The sequence below is a fragment of the Dipodomys merriami genome, unplaced genomic scaffold (genome assembly GCF_024711535.1).
Source record: "Dipodomys merriami isolate MVZ:Mamm:240054 unplaced genomic scaffold, mDipMer1.0.p SCAF_266, whole genome shotgun sequence".
In the NCBI taxonomy this organism is placed as follows: domain Eukaryota; kingdom Metazoa; phylum Chordata; class Mammalia; order Rodentia; family Heteromyidae; genus Dipodomys; species Dipodomys merriami.
In genome coordinates, this window is record NW_027204115.1 from 453,219 (window position 1) to 465,000 (window position 11,782).

At 38.8% G+C, this 11,782-nt stretch overlaps 1 long non-coding RNA gene across 1 annotated transcript; it reads left to right on the plus strand.

Moving 5' to 3' along the window:
• The first annotated feature begins 3,681 nt into the window (after positions 1-3,681).
• Positions 3,682-11,484, plus strand: LOC138837191 (uncharacterized). Its single transcript, XR_011375224.1, has 3 exons — positions 3,682-3,936; positions 9,959-10,165; positions 11,450-11,484. It is a non-coding gene; the product is annotated as an uncharacterized lncRNA (long non-coding RNA).
• The last annotated feature ends 298 nt before the right edge of the window (positions 11,485-11,782 follow it).

Consider the following 11,782-nt stretch of genomic DNA (forward strand, 5'->3'; position numbering starts at 1 on the left):
AAGCTTTCTTTCTTTTATTGATGATGGCTTTTATTTGCTAGTATATATATTTTCTATATATTATGTCAAATATTTTCAGCTCTAAGTAGATTTTTTTATATTACTGGAGTCAAATTTTTCTTCCATGTTTACCCAAAGCACAGTGAAGATGTATACAGATTTGAACTCACTGTTGGAAGAGGGTCCCACACACCAGTATACGTATTGTGGCATTTGTCCCACTTGACAGAATAGATTTTTAGGACATCTGATCTGCTGTCCTAGACCTTTTGTAGCCACCTTATCACCCCATGCAGGCATGGCCTGGCTTCTTTGCTGCTCCCTGTGCATTTAACAGTTCCCTTTATATGCAGTAAAGCCCCCTGTCACTCTGTGTTTTCCACCCAACAGAACACATATGCACAATGCTTCATATGCAGAACACATATGCACAAGGCTTAAAAAGAAACATATTTAAGATTCATGAATCTAGGATATATCAAAAGCATTGACATTTAAAGAAAGTTAGAAAAATAAATAGAATGAACATTTTACAACAATCAAAACAAAAAGAAAAATATTTTCCCAGGAAGGGGGAAGGGAATTTCTAAATCCAGATTGGCCTCTAAGTTGCCTTCAGGCAAAAATTCTGCCCCAGGGTCCTCAAAGTGGTTTACTTCCTCATTAAAGACAGGATTTTCTTCCTGAGTCCAGGGAGGGACAGATTCTAATTTCTCAATTGAAAATTGGATCCCCTGCAGGAGGACAGATTGGTCTGGGTATTCTGTGAGGAAAGATTCCCTTTCCTCAACTGAATCTAGATTTTGGACCTCACTTAATGGTTTTCCTGAACATAGACTGGGGTAATTTTCCATTAGCACACATCTTATCCTGCACACCAAGATGTGTCTTTTTGACTGGTTTGGAGCCCATCTAGGTGGACTGTGAATATCAATGGAAGTCATTCTGGATCATGTTCTTCCTTGGTAATATATGCAGGTGCACCTGCATCACATGTGGGGTTCAGAACCAGTAGGGTGTCCAGAGGACTCAAAACCTGCTTGAGCCTTCCTACAAATTAAAAAAAAAAACCCTCTATGTTCATATGATTTCTGGAGATCAGTGATGGCTTCCGATCTCTATCAGTCAACATAGATGACATCATTGATGGGTTCTTTATCTGGAGTTCTGCAGGAGCTGCTCTACGGTGATGTAAACCTGAGCATGGAAATAGGTATGGGAGTCTTAGAACTATAGAAGTTAAGGTGTGAATAATCTTTCATGAGGATCTAATGGGGGAAGCTGTAGAACTTGAGTATGGACTGAACACTGATGAGAAGTTAGTGAGTTTCTAATGAGTGGGTGCTTCTAAGTTCTTTCAAAAGGAGAAAAGATATTACCTGGCAAAGAATATCCATAAAAGGATATTTTGCCAAGCTGGGGTGTACTAAGGGCTATTGGCCAATCACTCACATCCCTAGAGACTCAGGTTCCATCCCTACTCACTAGCTCTAAGGCATCTAAACAAGGACTTCTTCCTCTTTTTCTTGGTCTCATGGGTCATGCGTTCCTCCATCTGAATTTGTAAGCTCCAGAAGAATATATACGCAGAAGAGCAAGTGTGAAGAGGGCATGCTGAGCTTAACATACTGTGTAAATTCTTTCAGGGTGTCATGGTTCTTTTGGTCATAGAAATCATCAGGGTAGAGGACCATCCTCATAGGGAAGATGGAATATGCTGTGGGCATATTGGTGACAAGGAAAATGAGAGCCGCCCTCCCCATCCTGAGCCTTGTACTAAAGCATTTTTCTGGCAGGATGTGCATGTTGGGAAGTGGGAAGAGACTCCTGCAAGCAGATGTTCCTCACAACCCACTTCTAGGAATTTCTCAAATACAATCCTCTAAAATTCCCTATGTGATAGGAGGAGAAAGTTGTTTCCCCACTGAATCTGACATGTTATACACAGTCCTCCTTGTCATCCATGAGAGTCCAAAACCACAACCACATCCACAACTGTGTAATCTGCTATCTACTGAAGTGCCAAGCCTCAACCCCTTGGTGAAAATCACAACTTGTGTGCAAAGAAGAAAGTTGACTTTGATTCAGAAACCTCAAAGATACCCAGTTTTCAAGGACAGAACTTACCTTTGTGCCAACATCCACTTATTTCTTCATCTTGTTCATCTTCCTCCCAGCTATGGTAGAAGGATCTATACTAATGGGAGGAGAGAAGGAGGCTAACTCTATGCTTCTCCTTTTCTGAACTAACAGAACACACATGCGACTGGCTAAGTCCCAAATGGCAATGTAAACATGATAGACAAAAAGTCGAGCTGTGTCTATACAATTTCAAGGAAATTCTGTGAGGATGTTTATATGCATCTGTCCAAATAAGTGCACAATGGCTCATGCCTGTAATCCTACTAATCAGGAGGGTGAGATCTGAGGATCACAGTTTAAATCCAGTGTAGTTTGTAAAATTCTAAAGACACCTATCTTCAATTAACCAGCTTAAGGCCAGACCTGGACCTGGGGCTCAAATGGTAGAGTGCAATGAATGGGAAAGAACTCAGGCCCCAAATTCCAGTTCAAGTTGAATCCTTGCTTCTGTCTATATTCCCTCAAAGGTGTCCAAGATAGTGATTTCCTAGGTGAGGATGGACGTTGGGTGGCACTGACTCATTCCTTTAATCCTAGTCTCTCAGCAAGTAAACTGCTAAGGCTCCACTAGCTTCTGAGGCAAATGAATGTTCTGGCAGCCCAGTCCTAAGGAATTAGCTGGGAGTGCACTTCTTTGTCTCAAGCCAAGTTCCTGTGATAAGACCTCAGTGAAACAGTCTCAGAGAAGTATCAAGTATTCCAATAATCTGCCGGGGCTGGGGGAGGTAATCATCAGCCCTGGGTTTGAAAGAGGAACACTTTTTTTAAAACAGAATATCCAGCAACTGCTCCATTGTCCCCGACTCTCTATAGTGGTGGAGGAAATTTCCAACATAGAAGAGATCACCTTTCTGATAGGCAGGGAAGAGGTCCATTGCCAGCATTTCCAACAAGCCTGAGTCCAGGATCCATATGTTATAAGGCACATTCAGAGTTTGGGCTGACTCATTGTCACACTGAAGTGGTAAAAAGAATGGATCTTTGAAACATAGAAACTGGAGTACACTGCAAAACGAGTAACAGAATGGATTGAAAAGTACACAGTAAATATTTTCTCAGTATACACGTATAAAAGCACACAAGAAGAAAGGTGTACTATGGGCTAGGATGAGATTAAATAGATTTCCTGTCATAGTTATACCTGGACTGATTTGCCTTGTGATTCCATTGGTTTCTTCTTGTAAAAAGGCCTGAGACATTGGATTCATGGTTTGGCACTGATCCAATGTCTGCAGCATGGAGTAAGGCACTCACACCACTCATGCCCGAGACCTGAGCCTCTTGAACTTTGAAAACAACACAGGAACATCTTTCTTGTTCCTGAGCTACAGGACACCTGAGCTGGTCTGAGCTGACTGTAGTTAATAGTTACGTGGTGCTCAGAGTGTTCCATATTCTATTCTATTGTGAGGGAGGTAGTATCATCTCTCAGAGCCCAATGATCTAAGCTGCTTGCTCACATAAGACCATGCCAAAGACAAACTGGAGGCTGAAATCTCCCCTCCCACATCATTCTATACACATGTGGACATTATCAAATCCCAACATCCTCAGCTAGGCCTACGAACGAGCATGATGTCAGCCTCAAGGAACCCTTTCTAGGTCAGATCCAGGCCTTATTTGTCACTATTTTTCTCATCCTGCACAAATCATTTTGCTCCTCAGGCCCTCTCAGCCTGCCATATGTTTCTTGCATGTATTTTTGACATCTACTTCCTAGGACATTGTTAGGTTTTTGTTTCCTAATTTTCTGTTTGCTCTTGAAGCCCCTCTGTGCTGTCATGTGGGAAAAAGGTAAGTACTTAGAGGTGGGAAAATCAAACAAGTATTGAAAAACAAACCTTACACATATAGTCAGACATTTTTATGGGTGTTCATTCTTGTAAGATAAAAGACTATTCTTGATACTTTGCTCATATTTTATGATAGAGGGGAGGAGAAGAAGGGAAGAGGTGCTGAATTTTCTTTTCATAATTCAATGATTATTATTTTAAAATACTGTAGTTGAAGGAATGTAATATTTAAAGATTAAAGCTGTGCTCCTGTTCTTTTTATAAGCTAGTCATTTATAAAGTATTCCTCACTAAAGTCTTGTCATTTGTGTCCCATGAACTATCCTCCTCATTCAAAATAATCAGAAAAAACCTTCACAAATAAGTGGGCTGTTGTCTAATCTCCAGATACGAATTTAAGATTCAACATTGCCTGTGAATCTGTATGTGTAGATGTGTGTGGGAGTGTGTGTGTGAATGTGTGTCTGTGCATATGTGTGTTTTAGGACTTGAACTCAGGGGCTATATGATATTCACTTTGAGTGTAGTGCTCTAACAATTGTGCCACAATTCCACTGCAAGTTTTCTGTAGTGAACTGGAGAGGAGAGACTCATAAAATTTCCTGCTCAGGCTGTCTGAACTAAATCTCAGGTCTCAACCTCCTGATTAGCTAGAGTTCTAACTATGAGCCTCCAGAACCTGGTGATAAAACTGGAGGCAGTGGGGTTGCAAGTTTTAGTCCAGCTTCACAAAATTCTATATCATAAAACAGCAATAGTAAAGCCCTATATCAAAATACAATAATAAGATATAATTAGAATACAATTTAGTGATATAGTCTGCTAGCATAACTTTCAGGAAGCCTTGTTCTTAATGATTTAGCATTAGAAAACCAAACAAAATGAGATAATTTCAGTAGACTCTACAAATTTTTTAATCCATCATATAATAATTTCAAAACATTATAATAAACTGGAAAACATTCATACTTATAAGGAGAATGCAAAAAAGATAAATGATGGCAGATTATGAAATGGAAAATTCTACACTGCAGGAAAATTATTGTCATGGTGAATATATGGTGGTATTGTCACAGTGAATATATGATAATGTTCTTCAGAACAGCAATAGGTAAATATATATTTACTACATATAGTCTAACTTTTCTCTGTCTCTCTCAACTTCCAATCTTCTACTGCACATTATCAGTGTATTCATGTTTATGGTATATTCCAAAATAACTAGTAGAGTCAGGTTGCCAAAATACATTAGCTTCAATGTTTTAGGAAATAAACATGGTAATTATATTGACTATTTTATATATTAAACATGTAGTGTGTTATCATTGTACTCTCTAAGTATGTACCTACACTTCTTCAAAATGAAACGGAATACAACAAGGTTTTGCTTGTAAAGCTAGCTATTAGGGACATCAGTTCCAGACCAGTGTAGTTTTACCTGCAATGCTCCCCAACTCCTAGCTATGCGTGATGGAATACATCTATCATCCCTGGTCCATGGGGAGCTGAGAGCAGGAGGACTTCAATTTCATGCCATACTAGGCAAGAACTTCCACATGGCTCCATCTCAACCAAAGAAGGTTCAACACTGGTAGCACCTATCACCCCCACGTAGGTGAAAATAAAAATAAGAGCATTGTAGTATAAGAAACAAACAATATTAGAACATGCTAATACAAACCATCATGAACAACACTCACCTAGTGTTTGCTTCTCATACCTGTAATCCTACCGATAGCTAGGATTATATATGTGAGCCAGAGGCAACAAGCAGTTCATCATTTTAAAAATGACTATTTGAAGTCAGGTGCCAGTGTCTCATGCCTGTAACCCCAGCTACTCACAATGCTGAGATGTGAGGATTGCAGTTCAAAGCCAGACCAGGAAGAAAAGTCCCCATAAAACTCTAGTCTCCAGTTAATTACTCAAAAAGAAGAAGTGGCTTTGTGGCTCTATTGGTAGAGTGCTAACTAACTTGAGCTCAGAATCTCAGAGACATTGTCTAGGCCCTGAGTTGAAGCCCCACAACTGACAAAAAAAACAATAAGCATTGTAATGTCTGAATTTCTTTTTTTTATTGTGAAAATACTGTATAAAGGGGTTACAATTACATGGGCAAGATAATGAGTACATTTGTTATCAAGCATTGTAGCCTCCTCCTTTGTTTCCCCTTCCATCCCTTCCCATCCTCCCTCTGCTCCCTCACCCAATCCTCCCCTCCCACCAAATTTGTATAGTTCATTTTCGACATAACGACTTGTACATCTCATTGTTGCAATGGGTCCACCTGTATCCCTATTTGAACGATTTCTTTTTTTCCCTCCCCCTCCACAAATTATACCGACATCAAATACAATGAAAGCAGGGGTTATGCCATGGGGGAAGGACATATAAAGTAACAAAGAAATAATCTTGTAAATGTGTTAGAAACAATCGCATGAAAGAAAAAAAAACATTTTAATACATATCTTAGGGTTTATTTCCCTAACATCAAATTATCTGACCTTTTCTGCTTGACTCAGACATATACTAGTTATTGCAAATAAGGGAAACCATGGGACCTATATTTCTTTGTGCCTGGCTTACATTACTTAATATAATTTTTTCCAAGTCTTTCCATTTCCTAACAAATGGGGCAATGTCATTCTTTCTGATGAAGGAACAGAATTCTATTGTGTATACAAACCACATTTTCTTGATCCATTCATCTACTGAGGGGCATCTGGGTTGGCTCCATATCTTAGCTATGGTAAATAATGCTGCTATAAATATAGTCGTGCTGGTAGCTTTAGTGTGGTCTTGTTTGTGAACATTTGTGTGAATGCCCAAAAGTGGGATTGCTGGGTCATAGGGGAGCTCTATGTGGAGTCTTTTGAGGAACCTCCATGCCACTTCACAAAGTGGTTGAAAAAGTTTACACTCCCCAACAATGGAGTAAGGTTCCCTTCTGTCCACATCCCCTCCAGCATCTGTTGTTGTTAGAGTTCTTGATCATAGCCATTCTAACTGAGGTGAGGTGGTATCTCAATGTTGTTTTGATTTTCATTTCTTTTATGGCTAGGGAGGTTGAGCATTTCTTCATGTGTCTATTGGCCACGCTTGTTCCTCTTCAGAGAAGTTTCTCTTTAAGTCTTTAGCCCACTTATTTATTGGGCAGTTGTTTCTTTCAATATTTGTTTTTGGGGATTTAATTTTTTGGGTTCCAGGTATATTTGATATATGAGACCCTTGTTTGTTGTATGGCTAGTGAAGATATTCTCCCAAATCATGGGTTTTCTATTGATCTTACTAGCTATATCCTTTGCCATGCAGAAGCTCTGCAATTTCACACAATCCCATTTGTCCAACCTTTCTTTGATTTGTTGTGCTTCTGGGGCTCTATTAAGAAAATTTCAGCCTGTGCCAAGGAGACCTAGAGTTTCTCCTATTCCATCCTGTAATGTTTCAGAGTGTCTGCTTTGACTCCAAGGTCTTTGATCTATTTGGACTTGATTCTGGTGCAGGGTGATATATAAGGATCTAGCTTTAGTTTTCTACAAGTAGTTAACCAATTTTGCCAGCACCTAATGTATGAATTTCTTGTGAACTAAAATGAAAGCTGTGGTATACAATTCTACAGACTACTACAGATTTCATTATATTTGTTGTTAGAATTAGTAGCAGCACTTGAACAAAGGACATTTTTTTTCATAAACTAGGCCATACTGGTCTCTAATTAGAGGAAACTGCTGCACTCATATGTAGTATTTTTTGGTTGTTTTTTGTTTTGTTTTGTTTTGTTTTTAGAACAGGATGAGAAACCTTCTTTCTGCCTGGGGCCATTTGGATATGTATAACATCATCCACAGGCTAAGCAGAATTAATAGTAAAGACATGACACAGTCAACTGGCAATAAACTTACTTGTCTTTATGCCATGTTCCAAATGATTTGATTAGCTAATATGTCCCTATGGCATATAGTTTCCTATTCCTGCATTCCTCAAAATACAAGCATGTTCTACCAATTCAGATTTGAGCCAGGAAATATGTAGTATCAGTGCCAAGAGTGAAGGAAAACTGTAACACAACCAGGGAAGCATGCAACCAACACTTCAGTAGCTGGACACTGGGGACTCAGGCCTATAATCTGAGCTACTCAGGAGGCTGATGATCACAGTTCAAAGCCAGCTCCAGTGAGAAAATCTGTAAGACCCTTCTCTCCAGTTAACAACCAAAAATCCATAAAGGGAGCTGGGGCTCCAGAGGTAGATTGCCTTATTACAAAACTCAGGGCAGCACCCAATCTTGAGTTCAAGCTGAAAGTCAGGCACAAAAACAAAAAAAATCAAAAACAACAACAAAAAAAACAGAAACTGGGAGAAAGCTCAGAAAAGGATGGGATTGTCTACAAGACAAATGTACACATTACATTATTGTGAAATGGTAAAATCACTGTACACACCTGAGTAACAATTACATTTAAAAAAAGAATGAGAAATCCCAAAGCCATAGGGCCTTATGATGTGCATCTGCTTTCCAGAATTTTAAAGTCCCATCATCTGAGCTGGTAGCACATAGGTTGTAGCCCAGGGTGACTAAAAAATATGAAGGCAGAGATCTTTTCAGATTGTCCCAGCAAATCTTTGATTACGTTAAGCAAAAAAGCAAACAAAGCAAAGCAAACAAAGTGAACTTTAAGGTTAATTAGGCTGCTATTAAAGATTCAGATGTTGGTACACTTTGTGGAGAGAAAGGGAAAAAACGAATTCTTTAAATAAGGATACAGGTGGACTCATTGCAACACGTCAAAAAACAAACTTTAAAACTTTGGCGTGGGAGGTGGGAGATGGGAAGAGATGGGAAGAGGAAACAAAGGAGGAGGCAACAATGCTTCATAAGAAATGTACTCATTATTTTGTTCATGTAATGGCAACTTTTCTGTACATTAGTTTCACAATTAAAAAAATTGAAAAAAAAGATTCCAGGCAGATTTATACTGTTAAATGATGAGTTAGTACATATGTTTTGTAGATACTGAACTCACATGTGTCAGAAAAATATTCTTGAGTTCATAACTAGAAACTCTGAAGTGTAAGGTATATTAATTAGGTAAGTTTCATTAGGTAGCCAATGAAGAGAACAGCACATGGTATTCAGTCAGGTAAATTAGTTTATTTTTATTTATTTATTTTTGAGTCCAGTTGTGGGGCCTGAACTCTGGGCCTAGGCACTGTCCCTCAGCTCTTCAGCCCAAGGCTAGCTCTACCACTTGAGCCACAGTGCCACTTCCGGCGTTTTTTCTTTTTGCTTATGTGGTGCTGAGGAATCGAACCCAGGGCCTCATGCATGCAAGGCAAGTGCTCTACCTCTGAGACACTTTTCCAGCCCATGCCATACATGGTGGAGAGGCATGTAATAAAAAGGGGGGGGTTGGCAACCCAACCTAGGGCCAAGTCTTATCTAGGCCAAGGATGAGATGAGGTATGCCCAGGTTGATGAAAAGTCTGGCCAAACTGGATCTGGATGTGACCTCAGGGCCTGGGACTCTCTTCTGGTCAGATGGAAAGTGTGACCAGAGGCTGATCAGGTTGTGACTCTGCATGGGGGGAGGTGGCTGCTTCCAAGAGTCCCAGATAACTATGTAACACATAAAGGGTGGAAACTTAGCCAAGAAGTGGGGAGGTGTCTGCATAGGGTCTGCATTGCCTGGGGCAGACCTAATACCAAATACAGGTAGTACCTCTGCCATGTGATTCCTAACTCCAAACCACTCATTCTCAATCATTTCTTCCTTCCTTCCTTCCTTCCTTCTTTGCTCCTTCCTTCGTTCCTTCGTTCCTTCTTTCCTTTCTTTTCTCTCCCCATCTCTCCCTCTCTCTACCAATCTTTCCTTTCTTTCACTAAACCTCTCTCTGTCCCCTACCTCAGTATTCTCAACTCTCAAATAATGAACACTTGCTGAGTTGAACTCACAAGCTGGGAAGAGTAGCTCAATGGGCGAATATGAAATTTAATTTAATGTTTCCTTACACCTCTACCACAGATCATTGGAATCAAATAATGAACACTCAGCAGCATGGCATCTCAAGCTATTTGGAGGAGGAAAGCAAGCACGTTTTCACTGCATTCTGTGAGCTCCACCCTGGGAAGATGGGGCAGTCTCCTCCCTCCTCTTGGCTGAATCTCAGCCCAGTTTCTGCATCAGAAGAGGTGACTGCCTCCAAGTGAGCCAGTTACCTAAGTGACACAGGTACTGGGCAGAAATTAGCCTCTTGTGATGCTGAGATTAATTGCATGATTCAACATGATCCACTAGTTTGTTGAGATTGGGACTTCCTAAATTTTTGGTTAGGCTATGTTCAAATTGTGATCTATTTATTTCTGATTGCTAACCATGATTATAGTTGTGAGCTAGCACATCAAATCATTCAAAGTCCTTTATCACACATGGAAGACATGAGGTTTTCCAAATGACATACAAGTTGACAGACAACAAAATAAGTCCTTAATTCTGGTTAAGATGTGTTCTTAATGTGAAACAAAATTTACTTAGCAAAGTATGACTACTGTGATTATACTTTTAAACTTACCCTACATTTTAATATCAAATCATTTATATTAGCCAATGATTAACTCAAATTTCCTGTAATCATTTATTTCTGTCATATCTTCTAGAGGTAGGCAGAACTGGATCACACATTATTAACTAAAGTGGTAGAATTTGAGAGGATCACAGTTCTGAATCAATCTAGGAAGGAAAGTATCACCCATATCAACCTACTAGGTAGGGATATTGGAATGCAATTATGATCCCTGCTTTTTAGGCTGGGTGCAAAAATTGCTACTCTATGAGTAAAGTAACTTAAACAAGAAAGGATTGGTGGAGTGACTCCAGTGGTTGAGTACTTGTCTGGCAAACACAACATCAAAAGACAAATCAACTTCCTAAAATTAAAATAAGAAAAAGAAAGAAAGAACAACTCATGTTGAACATGTGTTCAATGTAAAGATTTACACTAAATTATTGTAGTTATAATGCCATCATTTATTTCTAGGGGCAAACACATTTTGTGTCAAGCCTACATGAAAAAATAAGACACTATATACAAAGCTTTGGTAGAACACAGGTATGGCTTACAATGGTGAACCCTTAAGTTTGCATGTGCAGTGGTGTTGAAGGGTTGTTAAGGTTTATGGAAGTCCATCCTTTTGATGAACTTGACATGAAATTACCTAAACATACAGTTCACTGGACAGATACTGCTGATATATATATATATATATATATATATGTATATATATATATACATATATATATACACACACACAGAGACATATATACACACATATATGTGTTTATATATTAAGTGATACATAAATAAAATAAAATTAATGATGAATAAATTCAGTGAACAGATACCTTTCCCAAATAATTATTTTACCTGAATAAATTCATGTCTTAAACTCTCCAATCACATTTATGTGGCTGCTGATTCCCTTGAGCTTTTTTATGATTTTTTTCTTTGTTTTTCAGATGAAAAAACCTGCCAATAAATATACCTGTATGACATTCCTTTCTTTAAAAAATGAAAAGCAGGTTGTGTAATCTGCCTCTTTATGTGTCATCAAAATAATTTTTTTATAATTTCAAGTACATATTGTCTTAGACTTAGATCTCACTCATTTTCTTCCAATAATGCCTATGGGAAGGGGGAAATGAAGGATCATTCTGTTACTTTGGGAGCTTCTGTTATTAATCACTACAATAAATATTATGAAAATGAAACTCTGAAATTATTTAGAGATTATTTGAAAGTTACTTTTCTACAGACTCATGCTACTCCCTCAACTAAATCACAGAACTTAA